Source organism: Hemiscyllium ocellatum, unplaced genomic scaffold, assembly GCF_020745735.1.
Source record: "Hemiscyllium ocellatum isolate sHemOce1 unplaced genomic scaffold, sHemOce1.pat.X.cur. scaffold_1799_pat_ctg1, whole genome shotgun sequence".
Classification (NCBI taxonomy): Eukaryota; Metazoa; Chordata; class Chondrichthyes; order Orectolobiformes; family Hemiscylliidae; genus Hemiscyllium; species Hemiscyllium ocellatum.
In genome coordinates, this window is record NW_026867881.1 from 66,039 (window position 1) to 83,043 (window position 17,005).

Below are 17,005 nucleotides of genomic sequence, written 5' to 3' on the forward strand. Positions count from 1 at the left end.
CTTTTTGAGAAAATTGATTATCCGTTTTCGCACAAGATAATGTAAGAAGCTAGGACTCGTTTGGGATTCGAACGCGGGATCTCTTACACGAGCACGCATCAAGAGGCCCGAAGCGCGAATCATACCGCTAGACCAACGAGCCACATTCAACTGCTGCTTTACATTTTTTTTTAATAATATGCCAATCCCTTAAATGCTGCCCAATTCTTTGTGAATCTAACTTTTTAGTTGTGAACATGAGTAAAGGAGCAATCCTTTTCGAGGGTGCAAACTGTACACGTGCCAAACTGAGGGAATACACGAGGAAAATAGCTTTAAGAGAGATGGAAAGTATTTGAGCACCTTTGGAGTGTCTGCTCCCTCCCTGGGTTCCTCCAGTTGCTACAAATGAATAGTGTTTCACCCACCCCTACCTCCCCTCCCCCCTCGCTGCTGGAGGATGGTATATGGAAAGGGTGTGACATTGCTTTGCTCCCAGATATTGCCCAGAGAGAGGAAGTTTCACTGAAACTGACAGGGCTGCATCCGCATTGTGACGTCAACAATGGAGGGCGGGCCGGACAGCTGCCCTGCAGTTGAGGCACGTGTGGAGGGGAGGACACTTTGCAAATCCCACTCTCCTCCAAGTCAATGCAGTTTGAGTTCAAGCAAAGCAAGGGGTTTAAATTTATTTTAGGAAACCACCTTTGTGCCGTGGGAAAACTCCTGCCGCTGGAAATACAGTGCTACAGATTCAAATTAACAGAAGCAGGAGTAGACCATTTGGGAAAGCCTACTTCGTCATTCATTAAGATCACAGCTCCACCAAACTGCACTATCCCGACTAACCGGTATAGCGCATTTCAGAAGAATGGACAGCCCGTAGGCCAGCTAAAAACAGCTCCCCGGACCAGGAATCGGACCCGGGCCGCGGCGGTGAAAGCGCCAAATCCTAACCACTAGACCACCAGGGAGACATAAAGCCGTCCTTGTAGCTCTGCTGAAAATGGCCTCGCTGCCCGGGAATCGAACCCGGGCTGCAGCAGTAAGAAGACTTTCACCGGCGCATCCATCAATGTAACTTTTTTGTGTCCATTGCTCCCGATGCGATCTCGAGAACATTGGGGAGACTTAGAGTCAAGTCACATCTGCGGGACTCTCCTGCGCGCCTTTATTGCAAAAAAGCGCGGAGTGGACCCGGAAGCTGGTGTAGCGCAAGCTAACCTGGGTAGGTTTCTCTTCCTATAAAGGCGCGCAGGAGAGTCCCGCAGACGTGACTTGACTCTCCTGTCTCCCCAATGTTGTAGAGATCGCATCGGGAGCAATGGACACAAAAACTTACATTGATGGATACAAGAAAAATTAAATTTAAACTGTAAAACACACGTAACCGCGTCTACAAACAGACACTGCCAAGCAGCCCCGACCTGCTCCGTCGAGAGAGTGAAGACTGTTCACTCGTTTGTAGCTGGAGAAGCAATCATCCCAACACATGCAAACAAATCAGCATCAGGATGCGATTTGAACGAGCTACATCACACTGCAGCACCCAGGTACGGTGAAGATCAATAAACAACTGTAAAGCGCATTTCAGAAGAATGGACAGCCCGGAGGCCAGCTAAAAACAGCTTCCCTGACCGGGAATCGAACCCGGGCCGCGGCGGTGAGAGCGCCAAATCCTAACCACTAGACCACCAGGGAGACATAAAGCCATCCTTGTAGCTCTGCTGAAAATGGCCTCGCTGCCCGGGAATCGAACCTGGGCTGCAGCAGTAAGAAGACTTTCACCGGCGCATCCATCAATGTAACTTTTTTGTGTCCATTGCTCCCGATGCGATCTCGAGAACATTGGGGAGACTTAGAGTCAAGTCACATCTCCGGGACTCTCCTGCGCGCCTTTATTGCAAAAAAGCGCGGAGTGGACCCGGAAGCTGGTGTAGCGCAAGCTAACCTGGGTAGGTTTCTCTTCCTATAAAGGCGCGCAGGAGAGTCCCGCAGACGTGACTTGACTCTCCTGTCTCCCCAATGTTGTAGAGATCGCATCGGGAGCAATGGACACAGAAACTTACATTGATGGATACAAGAAAAATTAAATTTAAACTGTAAAACACACGTAACCGCGTCTACAAACAGACACTGCCAAGCAGCCCCGACCTGCTCCTTTCTCACCCCGACCAAATACACACAGACAACATGTCAAAGTGGTTCATAGGAGGAGAAATGGGGCATTGAAGAGGAGTGAAATGATTGCTTTTGGTCACCGCCACCATTGTCCGAAAAACAGGTTGAAAGGATTCTTAAAAGGAAGGCAAAGAAGTGGAGTGGTATAACACTTCAGACACCGCAAAGTGTCAGACCACTTTCTAGTGGAAGAAAAGACATTTCTTATTTCTAGAAGAATGGGGGAACAAATAGGGAATAAATCTGAATTGGGAGCTCTTTCTTATTAAGGATGTTCCTTCACCACAGTCTTCGTTTAGAGCATAAGTTCTTCATCAGGAATGAAGGTTGGTCCAACTGGGCTGAGAGATAATTGGGAAGGGGATGGAGATGGAGGGGAGGTAGCTGTGAATGAAATAGGTCGATGGAGGTGCTGATTTATCATGAGAGGTAAGACAGGAGGGTGGAGCGAATAGGTGGGAAGCAAGATAAAAATGTAGGACAGCTCAAGAGGCCAATGCCGAGTTGGAAGGTTAGATCTGGGACAAGGCGCGTGGTGTGGGAGTGGGGGTGAGGGGAAATATGGAAACTGGTGAAATCGACATTGATCCCATGTAGTTGGTAGGTCCCAAGGCGGAAGATGAAGTGTTCTTCCTACAAGCGTCAGGTAGCTAGACCTTGGAGGGGGTGCGGCACAGGACTTGCATGTCCTTGACAGAGTGGGAGGGGAAGTTAAAGTATTCAGCCACAGGGCGGTGGGGTCGTTTAGGTTTGGAGTCCTAGAGCTGTTCCCTGAAATGTTCTGCAAGTTAGCATCCAGTCTCCCCAATGTGGCAGAGCAATGGACATATAAATAAATCTTACAAACAAATTGTATAAATTTTAGCATGCCGGAGTTATTATCTTTAATGAAGATAACGAAAATATTAATAAAATTAGTGACTGTTTGAAACGGTTTGTTGGTCAGGCTCAACTCATCCCCTTCAAATGAGACAATGCCATTGATAGCGGTGAACTGCTCTTTTTGCTGTAAAATCACAAGTTCTTGATTTATTTTCACAACTCACTGGTATTCACAACTGCACATTCAATGTCAAACTCTGACATCAGAAATGAAATTACACCATTAATTTTGACTTAGAATATTCAAACAAATTAATAGCACACAGTGAATACCAAGTCTGATGAATATGAAATCAAATTTGACCAAAAAAAATACAATCAAGATGTAAGATAAGAAATGGGGGAAGGACAGAAGGCAAGAAATGCAGCATCATAGAAGGTGCTCCTCCAGGGAGTGTATTTTACCAACTACAACTGCTCAATATAAACAAACACTCTGACATGATCCTCCAGTTTTAAGGTGAACCAAATCCCCATACAGTAGGTTACATTTAAATAAGTTAATCGATACAAGCCTTGAGCAAATCCAGCCTCCAGTTGGGCACCCCCCACTTTGGAGCTCGGAGATTCCTCCAGGTCCAGGGGGTTGGTGAGTTCCTGGGCTCCAGCTGCCACTGTCACTCCTCCACTGAAGAAGCTTTGGGAAGCAGATGCAAAGGCAAGATACAGAACAGAGTACCCTTGCAAAGGAAAGCAACTTTTGGAGACATTGAGCAATAGCATCATATGGTTTTGACCAATCGACCTCTGGGTTATGTGCCCAGCACACTCATGCTGCAGTACTCTGCTTCAGTGCTCCCAGTCGCTGGATTGTGGATCGGTTTAAAGTCGATCCTATATCTCTGATAACATCGCTACACAAGGCAGTGAAGAAAGGTTTAGGCACACTAACCTTCATCAGTTAGGGAATTGAGTATAGATGTTGGCAAGATATAGTGTAGTTATACAGAATGTTGATGAGGCCGCACCTGGAATATTGTGATCAGTTTTGGTCCCCTCGGTATCGTGTGACTTCTGACATCTTCAACTCTGGGTTTGTGTTGAACTTGATAGGATATTTTGTCCAACTCAGCATGTTTAAACAGTATCGCTCGGATGGAGTCATTTGAAACATTTGAGGAGGTGATTTCAACAAGATTGAAGTATTCAAAGTTACTTGGACTCTCTTTTAAACTTACATGAGGACCAGTAGTCAGAGACACATACAACATGGAAACAGACCCTTCAGTCCAACTTTTCCTTGCTGACCTGATATCCTAAATTAATCTAGTCCCATTTGACAGCACCTGACCCATATACCCTGGCAGCTCATTTCATGTATGTACCACCCTCTGCATGAAGAAGTTGTCCCTTTAATATATTTCGCCTCTCACCCTAAACCTATGCCCTCTAGTTTTGGGGTCCTCCATCCCAGGGAAAATACCTTGTCTTTTACCCTGTCCATCCCTCTCATGAATTTGTAACCTCTATTAGGTCACTCCTCTACCTCCGATGCTCCAGTGAAAACAGCCCCAGCCTATTCAGACTCTCCCTGTAGCTCAATCCCTTCAACCCCCAGCAACATTCCGTAAATCGTTTCTCATAGAGAAGTCAACTTTTCAGTCCTGAAGAAGGGTTAATACCCAAAATGCTGACTACTCCACATCTTGGTGCTGCCTGGCTGGCTGTATTCTCCCGACCTCCTGCTTGCCTACTTCAGGTTGCAATATGTAGTGCCTCAGTGGTTACCACTGCAGCCTCACAGCACCAGGGACCCAGGTTTGATTCCAGCCAGTGAGGAGTTTGCACATTCTCCCAGTGTCTGCATGTGTTTTCTCACGGTGGTCCTGTCCAAACAAATGCAGGTCTGAGGTTTGATGAAGGCCTTCCTGCACTTAGAGCAACTGAGCAACCTCTCCCCACTGTGGACCCACCAGTGGGCCAGCAGGTCAGAAGAAAGAGCAAAGCCCATCCTGCATTCGGGGCAGAAGAATGCCTCTCCTCGGTGTGGACCCACTGGTGTCTCGGCAGGTGGGAAGAACTGCTGAAAGCCATCTCGCACTCAGGGCATGAGAACAGCCGTCCCGGGTGTGGACCAATTGCTGCGTCCGCATGGCAGAGGAATCACTAAAGGCCTTCCCGCACTCACGGCAGCAGAAGGGCCTCTCCTCTCTGCGGACTCATTGGTGCTTCAGAACCCTTTCAAATTTCACAATATCCTTCTGATAGGAGGGAGACCAGAATTGCACACAATATTCCAAAAGTATTCCACCATATTCCAGTGCCCTGTCCAGCCACAACGTAACTTACCAACTCCAATACTCAAGTCAGAGGATTGCGGAATTTTTAAAACTCACAAAATAAAATAGCAAAAAATGGAAGGACAAACCGAATTTTTGAAGTCAACTTGGAAGCATATTTGAGAAATCGGCGGACTGGGTTTATTAGGTACCTGTTCTCCTTAAATACACTATATACATCTTTTTCTTCTGCTCTTCACAGTTTCTCTGTGCTGCAGTGTGTCGTGGCTCGTTGAAATAATGTCCTGATGCAGCTTAATAGAACATAGAACATAGAAAATTACAGCGCAGTACAGGCCCTTTGGCCCTCGATGTTGCGCCGATCCAAGCCCACCTAACCTACACTAGCCTACTATCCTCCATATGCCTATCCAATGACCGTTTAAATGCCCATAAAGAGGGAGAGTCCACCACTGCTACTGGCAGGGCATTCCATGAACTCATGACTCGCTGAGTCAAGAAGCTACCCCTAACATCTGTCCTATACCTACCACCCCTTAATTTAAAGCTATGCCCCCTCGTAATAGCTGACTCCTTAGGTGGAAAAAGGTTCTCATTGCCAACCCGATCTAAACCCCTAATCATCTTGTACACCTCTATCAAGTCACCCCTAAACCTTCTTGTCTCCAATGAAAAAAGCCCCAAGTGCCTCAGCGTTTCCTCATACGATCTTCCTACCATACCAGGTAACATCCTGGTAAACCTCCTCTGCACCCGTTCCAGTGCCTCCACACCCTTCCTATAGTATGGCGACCAAAACTGCACACAATACTCCAGACGCGGCCGCACCAGAGTCTTATACAACTGCAACATGACCTCAGGACTCCGGAACTCAATTTCTCTACCAATAAAAGCTAGTACGCCATATGCCTTCTTCACAGCACTTTCAGAGATCTGTGTACATGGCCACCAAGATCCCTCTGCTCATCCACACTACCAAGTATCCAACCATTAGCCCAGTAATCCATCTTCTTGTTACTCTTAACCAAAATTGAACTCCATTTGCCACCTTTCTGCCCAGCTCTGCAGCTTAACTATATCTCATTGTAACCTGCCACATCCTTCCTCACTGTCAACAACTCCACTGACATTCGTATCATCCGCAAACTTGCTCACCCAACCTTCTAGCCCCTCCTCCAGGTCATTTATAAAAATGGCAAACAGCAATGGTCCCAAAACAGATCCTTCCGGAACACCACTAGTAACTGCACTCCAAGATGAACCTTTACCATCAGCTATTACACTCTGTCTTCTTCCAGCCAGCCAATTCCTAATACAAACCTCCAACGCACTCTCAATGCCATACCTCCGTATTTTTTGCAGTAGCCAACCATGGGGAACCTTATCAAACGCCTTACTAAATTCCATATACACCACATCTACAGCTTTACCCTCGTCCACCTCCTTAGTCACCTTCTCAAAGAATTCAATAAGGTTTGTGAGACAAGACCTGCCCTTCACAAAACCATGCTGACTATCCTTGATCACATTATTCCTATCCAGATGTTCATAAATCCTATCCCTTACAATTTTCTCTAAGACTTTGCCCACAACAGAAGTGAGACTCACCGGCTATAGGAACTAGTGTTATCCCTACTCCTCTTCTTGAACAAGGGAACCACCTTTGCTATCCTCCAGTCTTCTGGCACTATTCCGGTAGACAACGAGGTTATAAAAATCAAGGCCAATGGCTCTGCAATCTCCTCCCTTGCTTCCCAGAGAATGCTAGGATATATGCCATCAGGCCCAGGGGACTTATCTATTTTCACCCTTTCCAGAATTTCCAATACCTCTTCCCTACATACCTTAAAGCCATCCATTAAAATTAATTGTGACTCAATATTCATATCGGCAACAATGTCCTGTTCCTGAGTGAATACTGATGAAAAGTATTCATTCAGTGTCTCCCCAATCTCTTCGGCCTCCATGTGCAACTTCCCACTACTATCCTTGACTGGACCTATTCCAACCTGAGTCATTCTTTTATTCCTGACATACCTATAGAAAGCCTTTGGGTTGTCCCTTATCCTACCAACCAAGGACTTTTCATGTCCCCTCCTTGCTCCTCTTAACTCTCTCTTTAGATCCTCCCTGGCTACTTTATAACTCTCAATTGCCCCAATTGAACCTTCACGCCTCATCTTTACATAGGCCGCCCTCTTCGCTTTAACAAGGGATTCCAATTCATTATTAAACCACGGCTCCCTCACACGACGTTTTCCTCCCTGCCTGACAGGTACATACTTATCAAGGACACTCAATAGTTGCTCCTTGAACAAGCTCCACATATCGATTGCACCCTTCCATTGAAGCCTACTTTTCCAAGCCACACGTCCTAAGTCATGCCTCACCGCATCATAATTTCCCTGCCCCCAGCTATAACTCTTGCCCTACAGTGCACACGTATCCCTCTCCATCACCAGAGTAAAAATCACCGAATTGTGGTCACTGTCCCCAAAGTGCCCACCTACCTCCAATTCTAATACCTGGCCTGATTCATTACCCAGAACCAAATCCAGTACGGCCTCACCTCTTGTTGGCCTGTCAACATATTGTGTCAGGTAACCCTCCTGCACACAACAGATAAACACCGACCCATCTAACGTACTCGAGCTATGGCTTTCCCAGTCAATATCTGGAAAGTTAAAGTCCCCCATAACAACCACCCTATTACTTTCCCTCTTCTCCTGAATCACCCTCTCAATCCTTTCTTCTACGTCTCTAGGACTATTAGGAGGCCTATAGAAAATCCAAACAGGGTGTCCTCCCCTTTCCTATTTCTAACTTCAGCCCAACGTACCTCAGATGGCGAGTGTTCATCCATCGTCCTTTCCACCGCTGTAATACCATCCTTGACAAGCAATGCCACACCTCCCCTTCTCTTACCCCCACCTCTGACCCTACTAAAACATTTAAACCCTGGAACCTGCAACAGCCAATCGTGTCCCTGTTCTACCCATGTCGCAGTAATAGCCACAACATCAAAATCCCAGGTACCAACCCACGCTGCAAGTTCACCTATCTTATTTCGTATACTTCTCGCATTGAAGTATACTTCAATGTCACATTGCTGTTTAGAGGCACCCTCCTTCAAGATTGATGCCAAGCTCCTAATCTCCCTACACTCAAGGTCCTGCACCCTAAATCTACAGTCTAGGTTCCCATGCGCCTGCAGAGTTAGTTTAAACCCCCTCCCCCAAAGATACCTAGCAAACGTCCCCCCAAGGATACTGGTGCCCCTCAGGTTCAGGTGTAGACTATCCTGTTTATAGAGGTCCCACCTTCCCCAGAAAGAACCCCAGTTATCCAGATACCGGAATCCCCCCCTCCTGCACCATCCCTGTAGCCACGCATTTAACTGTTCTCTCTCACTATTCCTCGACTCACCATCACGTGGCACAGGTAACAAACCAGAGACAACAACTCTGTTTGTTCTAACTCTGAGCTTCCAACCTAGCTCCCTGAAAGCCTGCCTAACATCCTCATCCTTCTTCCTACCTATGTCGTTAGTGCCAATGTGGACCACGACTTCGGGCTGCTCCGCCACCCCCTTAAGGACTCGGAAAACACGATCAGAGACGTCACTTACCCTTGCACCTGGGAGGCAACATACCAATCGTGAGTCTCTCTCGCCCCCACAAAACCGCCTATATGTGCCACAAAATATCGAGTCCCCAATAATTATTGCTCTGCTCTTCTCCAACCTTCCCTTCTGAGCAAAGGGAACAGGCTCCGTGCCGGGGCCTGAACCCCTTTGCTTACCCCTGGTAAGTCTTCCAACACACAAGTATCCAAAATGGTGTACTTGTTCTTGAGGGGAACGACCGCAGGGGGTCGCAGCACTGGCTGCTTTCTCCAAGTTCCCCTCACTGTCACCCACCTGTCTGCAATCTTTGAAATTACTACTTCCCTAAAGTTCTGATCTATGACCCCCTCTGCCTACCGAATGATTCGAAGTTCTTCCAACTACAGCTCCAGTTCACGAACACAGTCTTGGAGGAGCTCTTCCTGCAAGTGTAATCAGCAGGGAAGACCATGGCATCCCTCACCTCAAACATGTCGCAAAAGGAACATTACACTACCTTCACTACCATCCCACTAAATGTAACTTTTGAAAAATGCTAGGTCTAAAGAATAGAACCAGCAAAACGCAGCTCTTACCTGCTTACCACAACGGGTCTTACTATCAGGTTAGAGGAGGAGGGCGGGTGGGAGGCACTACCCATGTAGTGCCTGGGGTTCCTCTCCTGCGCGCCTTTATAGGAAAGAAAACCTACCCAGGTTAGCTTGCGCTACACCAGCTTCCGGGTCCGCTCCGCGCTTTTTTCCAAGAAAGGCGCGCAAGCGAGTCCCGGAGATGTGACTTGACTCTCCAGTCTCCTCAATGTCATAGAGATCGCATCGGGAGCAAAGGATACTAAAAAAATTACATTGATGGATGTACCGGTGAAAGTCCTCTTCCTGCCGCAGCCCGGGTTCAATCCCCGGGCAGCGAGGCAATTTTCAGCAGAGCTACAAGAAGGGGTCGATGTCTCCCTGGTGGTCTAGTGGTTAGGATTTGGCACTTCCACCGCCGCGACCCGGGTTCGATTCCCGGTCAAAGAAGTAGTTGTCTGCGTGCTACCCATTCATCTAAAATACGCTGTACAGTAGATTAGTGATTGATCTTCGTCGTTCCTGGGTGCTGCAGTGTGAAGTAGTTCGTTGAAATAGCGTCCTGATGCAGATTTGTTCGCATATGTTGTGATGATTGCTTCTGCAGCTACAAACGAGTGAGCAATGCTCACTCTCTCGGCGGAGCAGGTCAGGGCTATTTGGCAGTGTCTGTTTGTAGACGCGGTTACGTTTGTTTAACAGTTACAATTTAATTTTTTTAGTATCCATTGCTCCTGATGTAATCTCGAGAACATTGGGAAGACGAGAGAGTCAAGTCACATCTCCGGGACTCTCCTGCGCGCCTTTATTGGAAAAAAGCACGGAGCGGACCCGGAAGCTGGTGTAGCGCAAGCTAACCTGGGTAGGTTTTTTTTCCCAATAAAGGCGAGCAGGAGAGTCCCAGAGATGTGACTTGACTCTCCAGTCTCCCCAATGTTACAGAGATCGCATCGGGAGCAATGGATACATAAAAAAAAATAAATTTAAATTGTTAAACAAAGGTAACCGCGTCTACAAACAGACACTGCCAAACAGCCCTGATCTGCTCCGCCGAGAGAGTGAAGATTGTTCACTCGTTTGCAGCTGCAGAAGCAATCATCCCAACGCACGCAAGCAAATCTGCATCAGGATGCTATTTCACACTGCAGCACACAGGAACGACGAAGATCAATAAACAACTGTGCAGTGCGTTTAAGACGAATAGAGGGCCCTCTGACCCGCTGAAAACTGCTTCCCTGACCGGGAATCGAACCCGGGCCGCGGCGGTGAAAGCGCCAAATCCTAACCACTAGACCACCAGGGAGACATCGACGCCGCTTGGTAGCTCTGCTGAAAATTTCCTCGCTGCCCGTGAATCGAACCTGGGCTGCGGCAGAAAGAAGACTTTCACCGGTACATCCATCAATGTAATTTTCTTGTATCCCTTGCTCCAGATGTGATGTCTATAACATTGGGGAGACTGGAGAGTCATGTCACATCTCCGGGACTCACCTGCGCGCTTTTATTGGAAAAAAGCGCGGAGCGGACCCGGAAGCTGGTGTAGCGCAAGCTAACCTGGGTAGGTTTTTTTTTCCCAATAAAGGCGAGCAGGAGAGTCCCAGAGATGTGACTTGACTCTCCAGTCTCCCCAATGTTACAGAGATCGCATCGGGAGCAATGGATACATAAAAAAAATTAAATTTAAATTGTTAAACAAAGGTAACCGCGTCTACAAACAGACACTGCCAAACAGCCCTGATCTGCTCCGCCGAGAGAGTGAAGATTGTTCACTCGTTTGCAGCTGCAGAAGCAATCATCCCAACGCACGCAAGCAAATCTGCATCAGGATGCTATTTCACACTGCAGCACACAGGAACGACGAAGATCAATAAACAACTGTGCAGTGCGTTTAAGACGAATAGAGGGCCCTCTGACCCGCTGAAAACTGCTTCCCTGACCGGGAATCGAACCCGGGCCGCGGCGGTGAAAGCGCCAAATCCTAACCACTAGACCACCAGGGAGACATCGACGCCGCTTGGTAGCTCTGCTGAAAATTTCCTCGCTGCCCGTGAATCGAACCTGGGCTGCGGCAGAAAGAAGACTTTCACCGGTACATCCATCAATGTAATTTTCTTGTATCCCTTGCTCCAGATGTGATGTCTATAACATTGGGGAGACTGGAGAGTCATGTCACATCTCCGGGACTCACCTGCGCGCTTTTATTGGAAAAAAGCGCGGAGCGGACCCGGAAGCTGGTGTAGCGCAAGCTAACCTGGGTAGGTTTTTTTTTCCCAATAAAGGCGAGCAGGAGAGTCCCAGAGATGTGACTTGACTCTCCAGTCTCCCCAATGTTACAGAGATCGCATCGGGAGCAATGGATACATTAAAAAAATTAAATTTAAATTGTTAAACAAAGGTAACCGCGTCTACAAACAGACACTGCCAAACAGCCCTGATCTGCTCCGCCGAGAGAGTGAAGATTGTTCACTCGTTTGCAGCTGCAGAAGCAATCATCCCAACGCACGCAAGCAAATCTGCATCAGGATGCTATTTCACACTGCAGCACACAGGAACGACGAAGATCAATAAACAACTGTGCAGTGCGTTTAAGACGAATAGAGGGCCCTCTGACCCGCTGAAAACTGCTTCCCTGACCGGGAATCGAACCCGGGCCGCGGCGGTGAAAGCGCCAAATCCTAACCACTAGACCACCAGGGAGACATCGACGCCGCTTGGTAGCTCTGCTGAAAATTTCCTCGCTGCCCGTGAATCGAACCTGGGCTGCGGCAGAAAGAAGACTTTCACCGGTACATCCATCAATGTAATTTTCTTGTATCCCTTGCTCCAGATGTGATGTCTATAACATTGGGGAGACTGGAGAGTCATGTCACATCTCCGGGACTCACCTGCGCGCCTTTATTGGAAAAAAGCGCGGAGCGGACCCGGAAGCTGGTGTAGCGCAAGCTAACCTGGGTAGGTTTTTTTTCCCAATAAAGGCGAGCAGGAGAGTCCCAGAGATGTGACTTGACTCTCCAGTCTCCCCAATGTTACAGAGATCGCATCGGGAGCAATGGATACATAAAAAAAATTAAATTTAAATTGTTAAACAAAGGTAACCGCGTCTACAAACAGACACTGCCAAACAGCCCTGATCTGCTCCGCCGAGAGAGTGAAGATTGTTCACTCGTTTGCAGCTGCAGAAGCAATCATCCCAACGCACGCAAGCAAATCTGCATCAGGATGCTATCTCACACTGCAGCACACAGGAACGACGAAGATCAATAAACAACTGTGCAGTGCGTTTAAGACGAATAGAGGGCCCTCTGACCCGCTGAAAACTGCTTCCCTGACTGGGAATCGAACCCGGGCCGCGGCGGTGAAAGCGCCAAATCCTAACCACTAGACCACCAGGGAGACATCGACGCCGCTTGGTAGCTCTGCTGAAAATTTCCTCGCTGCCCGTGAATCGAACCTGGGCTGCGGCAGAAAGAAGACTTTCACCGGTACATCCATCAATGTAATTTTCTTGTATCCCTTGCTCCAGATGTGATGTCTATAACATTGGGGAGACTGGAGAGTCATGTCACATCTCCGGGACTCACCTGCGCGCCTTTATTGGAAAAAAGCGCGGAGCGGACCCGGAAGCTGGTGTAGCGCAAGCTAACCTGGGTAGGTTTTTTTTTCCCAATAAAGGCGAGCAGGAGAGTCCCAGAGATGTGACTTGACTCTCCATGTTACAGAGATCGCATCGGGAGCAATGGATACATAAAAAAAATTAAATTTAAATTGTTAAACAAAGGTAACCGCGTCTACAAACAGACACTGCCAAACAGCCCTGATCTGCTCCGCCGAGAGAGTGAAGATTGTTCACTCGTTTGCAGCTGCAGAAGCAATCATCCCAACGCACGCAAGCAAATCTGCATCAGGATGCTATTTCACACTGCAGCACACAGGAACGACGAAGATCAATAAACAACTGTGCAGTGCGTTTAAGACGAATAGAGGGCCCTCTGACCCGCTGAAAACTGCTTCCCTGACCGGGAATCGAACCCGGGCCGCGGCGGTGAAAGCGCCAAATCCTAACCACTAGACCACCAGGGAGACATCAACGCCGCTTGGTAGCTCTGCTGAAAATTTCCTCGCTGCCCGTGAATCGAACCTGGGCTGCGGCAGAAAGAAGACTTTCACCGGTACATCCATCAATGTAATTTTCTTGTATCCCTTGCTCCAGATGTGATGTCTATAACATTGGGGAGACTGGAGAGTCATGTCACATCTCCGGGACTCACCTGCGCGCTTTTATTGGAAAAAAGCGCGGAGCGGACCCGGAAGCTGGTGTAGCGCAAGCTAACCTGGGTAGGTTTTTTTTTCCCAATAAAGGCGAGCAGGAGAGTCCCAGAGATGTGACTTGACTCTCCAGTCTCCCCAATGTTACAGAGATCGCATCGGGAGCAATGGATACATTAAAAAAATTAAATTTAAATTGTTAAACAAAGGTAACCGCGTCTACAAACAGACACTGCCAAACAGCCCTGATCTGCTCCGCCGAGAGAGTGAAGATTGTTCACTCGTTTGCAGCTGCAGAAGCAATCATCCCAACGCACGCAAGCAAATCTGCATCAGGATGCTATTTCACACTGCAGCACACAGGAACGACGAAGATCAATAAACAACTGTGCAGTGCGTTTAAGACGAATAGAGGGCCCTCTGACCCGCTGAAAACTGCTTCCCTGACCGGGAATCGAACCCGGGCCGCGGCGGTGAAAGCGCCAAATCCTAACCACTAGACCACCAGGGAGACATCGACGCCGCTTGGTAGCTCTGCTGAAAATTTCCTCGCTGCCCGTGAATCGAACCTGGGCTGCGGCAGAAAGAAGACTTTCACCGGTACATCCATCAATGTAATTTTCTTGTATCCCTTGCTCCAGATGTGATGTCTATAACATTGGGGAGACTGGAGAGTCATGTCACATCTCCGGGACTCACCTGCGCGCCTTTATTGGAAAAAAGCGCGGAGCGGACCCGGAAGCTGGTGTAGCGCAAGCTAACCTGGGTAGGTTTTTTTTCCCAATAAAGGCGAGCAGGAGAGTCCCAGAGATGTGACTTGACTCTCCAGTCTCCCCAATGTTACAGAGATCGCATCGGGAGCAATGGATACATAAAAAAAATTAAATTTAAATTGTTAAACAAAGGTAACCGCGTCTACAAACAGACACTGCCAAACAGCCCTGATCTGCTCCGCCGAGAGAGTGAAGATTGTTCACTCGTTTGCAGCTGCAGAAGCAATCATCCCAACGCACGCAAGCAAATCTGCATCAGGATGCTATTTCACACTGCAGCACACAGGAACGACGAAGATCAATAAACAACTGTGCAGTGCGTTTAAGACGAATAGAGGGCCCTCTGACCCGCTGAAAACTGCTTCCCTGACCGGGAATCGAACCCGGGCCGCGGCGGTGAAAGCGCCAAATCCTAACCACTAGACCACCAGGGAGACATCGACGCCGCTTGGTAGCTCTGCTGAAAATTTCCTCGCTGCCCGTGAATCGAACCTGGGCTGCGGCAGAAAGAAGACTTTCACCGGTACATCCATCAATGTAATTTTCTTGTATCCCTTGCTCCAGATGTGATGTCTATAACATTGGGGAGACTGGAGAGTCATGTCACATCTCCGGGACTCACCTGCGCGCCTTTATTGGAAAAAAGCGCGGAGCGGACCCGGAAGCTGGTGTAGCGCAAGCTAACCTGGGTAGGTTTTTTTTTCCCAATAAAGGCGAGCAGGAGAGTCCCAGAGATGTGACTTGACTCTCCAGTCTCCCCAATGTTACAGAGATCGCATCGGGAGCAATGGATACATTAAAAAAATTAAATTTAAATTGTTAAACAAAGGTAACCGCGTCTACAAACAGACACTGCCAAACAGCCCTGATCTGCTCCGCCGAGAGAGTGAAGATTGTTCACTCGTTTGCAGCTGCAGAAGCAATCATCCCAACGCACGCAAGCAAATCTGCATCAGGATGCTATTTCACACTGCAGCACACAGGAACGACGAAGATCAATAAACAACTGTGCAGTGCGTTTAAGACGAATAGAGGGCCCTCTGACCCGCTGAAAACTGCTTCCCTGACCGGGAATCGAACCCGGGCCGCGGCGGTGAAAGCGCCAAATCCTAACCACTAGACCACCAGGGAGACATCGACGCCGCTTGGTAGCTCTGCTGAAAATTTCCTCGCTGCCCGTGAATCGAACCTGGGCTGCGGCAGAAAGAAGACTTTCACCGGTACATCCATCAATGTAATTTTCTTGTATCCCTTGCTCCAGATGTGATGTCTATAACATTGGGGAGACTGGAGAGTCATGTCACATCTCCGGGACTCACCTGCGCGCCTTTATTGGGGAAAAAAGCGCGGAGCGGACCCGGAAGCTGGTGTAGCGCAAGCTAACCTGGGTAGGTTTTTTTTCCCAATAAAGGCGAGCAGGAGAGGAACCCGAGGCACTACACGGGTAGTGCCTTCCTCCCGCCCTCCTCCTCTAACCTAATAATAAGACCCATTGTGGTAAGCAGGTAAGTGCTGCATTTTGCTTGTTCTGTTCTTCAGACCTTGTTTTTTTTTTTGAAGGTTACTTTTGGAGGGATTGCAGTGAAGACAGTGTAATGTTGCTCTTGCGACAGGTTTGAGGTGAGGGATGCCATGGTCGTCCCTGCTGATTACACTTGCAGGAAGTGTACCCATCTCCAGCTCCTCCAAGACCGTGTTCAGGAACTGGAGCTGGAGTTGGATGAACTTAGAATCATTTGGGAGGCAGAGGGGGTCATAGATCGGTGCTTCAGGAAAGTTGCAACTCCAAAGATTGCAGGCAGACGGGTGACACTGAGGAGGATTTGGAGAAAGCAGCAATGCAGAGAACCCCTGCGGTCGTTCCCCTCAAGAACAAGTAACCCTTTTGAATACTTGTTGGGGGAGGACTTACCAGGGGTAAGCAGTGGGGTTCAGGCCTCTGGCACGGAGCCTGTTCCTGTTGCTCAGAAGGGAAGGGTGGAGAAGAGCAGAGCAATAGTTATTGGGTACTCGATAGTTTGGGGCACAGATAGGCGGTGTTGTGGGGGTGAGAGAGTCTCACGATTGGTATGTTGCCTCCCAGGTGCAAGGATAAGCGACGTCTCTGATCGTGTTTTCCGGGTCCTTCAGGGGGTGGGGGAGCAGTCCGAAGTGGTCCACATTGGCACCAACGACATAGGTAGGAAGAAGGATGAGGATGTTAGGCAGGCTTTCAGGGAGCCAGGTTGGAAGTGCAGAGTTAGAACAGTCAGAGTTGTTGTCTCTGGTTTGTTACCCGTGCCACTTGATAGCGAGTCAAGGAATAGTGAGAGAGAACAGTTAAAAGCGTGGCAACAGGGATGGTGCAGGAGGGGGGGATTCCGGTATCTGGATAACTGGGATTCTTCCTGGGGAAGGTGGGACCTCTATAAACAGGAGGGTCTACACCTGAACCTGAGGGGCACCAGTATCTTTTGGGGGGACGTTTGCTAGTGCTGTTTTAGGTGGGGT

At 48.4% G+C, this 17,005-nt stretch overlaps 9 non-coding genes across 9 annotated transcripts; all 9 read right to left on the reverse strand.

Moving 5' to 3' along the window:
* Nucleotides 1-1,608: 1,608 nt before the first annotated feature.
* trnae-cuc (transfer RNA glutamic acid (anticodon CUC)) lies at nucleotides 1,609-1,680 on the reverse strand. The gene has a single exon. It is a non-coding gene; the product is annotated as a tRNA-Glu (tRNA).
* Nucleotides 1,681-10,707: 9,027 nt separating this feature from the next.
* trnae-uuc (transfer RNA glutamic acid (anticodon UUC)) lies at nucleotides 10,708-10,779 on the reverse strand. The gene has a single exon. It is a non-coding gene; the product is annotated as a tRNA-Glu (tRNA).
* Nucleotides 10,780-11,404: 625 nt separating this feature from the next.
* trnae-uuc (transfer RNA glutamic acid (anticodon UUC)) lies at nucleotides 11,405-11,476 on the reverse strand. The gene has a single exon. It is a non-coding gene; the product is annotated as a tRNA-Glu (tRNA).
* Nucleotides 11,477-12,101: 625 nt separating this feature from the next.
* On the reverse strand, nucleotides 12,102-12,173 carry trnae-uuc (transfer RNA glutamic acid (anticodon UUC)). The gene has a single exon. It is a non-coding gene; the product is annotated as a tRNA-Glu (tRNA).
* A 624-nt stretch (nucleotides 12,174-12,797) lies between these two features.
* Nucleotides 12,798-12,869, reverse strand: trnae-uuc (transfer RNA glutamic acid (anticodon UUC)). The gene has a single exon. It is a non-coding gene; the product is annotated as a tRNA-Glu (tRNA).
* A 615-nt stretch (nucleotides 12,870-13,484) lies between these two features.
* trnae-uuc (transfer RNA glutamic acid (anticodon UUC)) lies at nucleotides 13,485-13,556 on the reverse strand. Its single transcript has one exon. It is a non-coding gene; the product is annotated as a tRNA-Glu (tRNA).
* Nucleotides 13,557-14,181: 625 nt separating this feature from the next.
* trnae-uuc (transfer RNA glutamic acid (anticodon UUC)) lies at nucleotides 14,182-14,253 on the reverse strand. Its single transcript has one exon. It is a non-coding gene; the product is annotated as a tRNA-Glu (tRNA).
* Nucleotides 14,254-14,877: 624 nt separating this feature from the next.
* On the reverse strand, nucleotides 14,878-14,949 carry trnae-uuc (transfer RNA glutamic acid (anticodon UUC)). Its single transcript has one exon. It is a non-coding gene; the product is annotated as a tRNA-Glu (tRNA).
* Nucleotides 14,950-15,574: 625 nt separating this feature from the next.
* Nucleotides 15,575-15,646, reverse strand: trnae-uuc (transfer RNA glutamic acid (anticodon UUC)). The gene has a single exon. It is a non-coding gene; the product is annotated as a tRNA-Glu (tRNA).
* Between the last annotated feature and the right edge of the window lie 1,359 nt (nucleotides 15,647-17,005).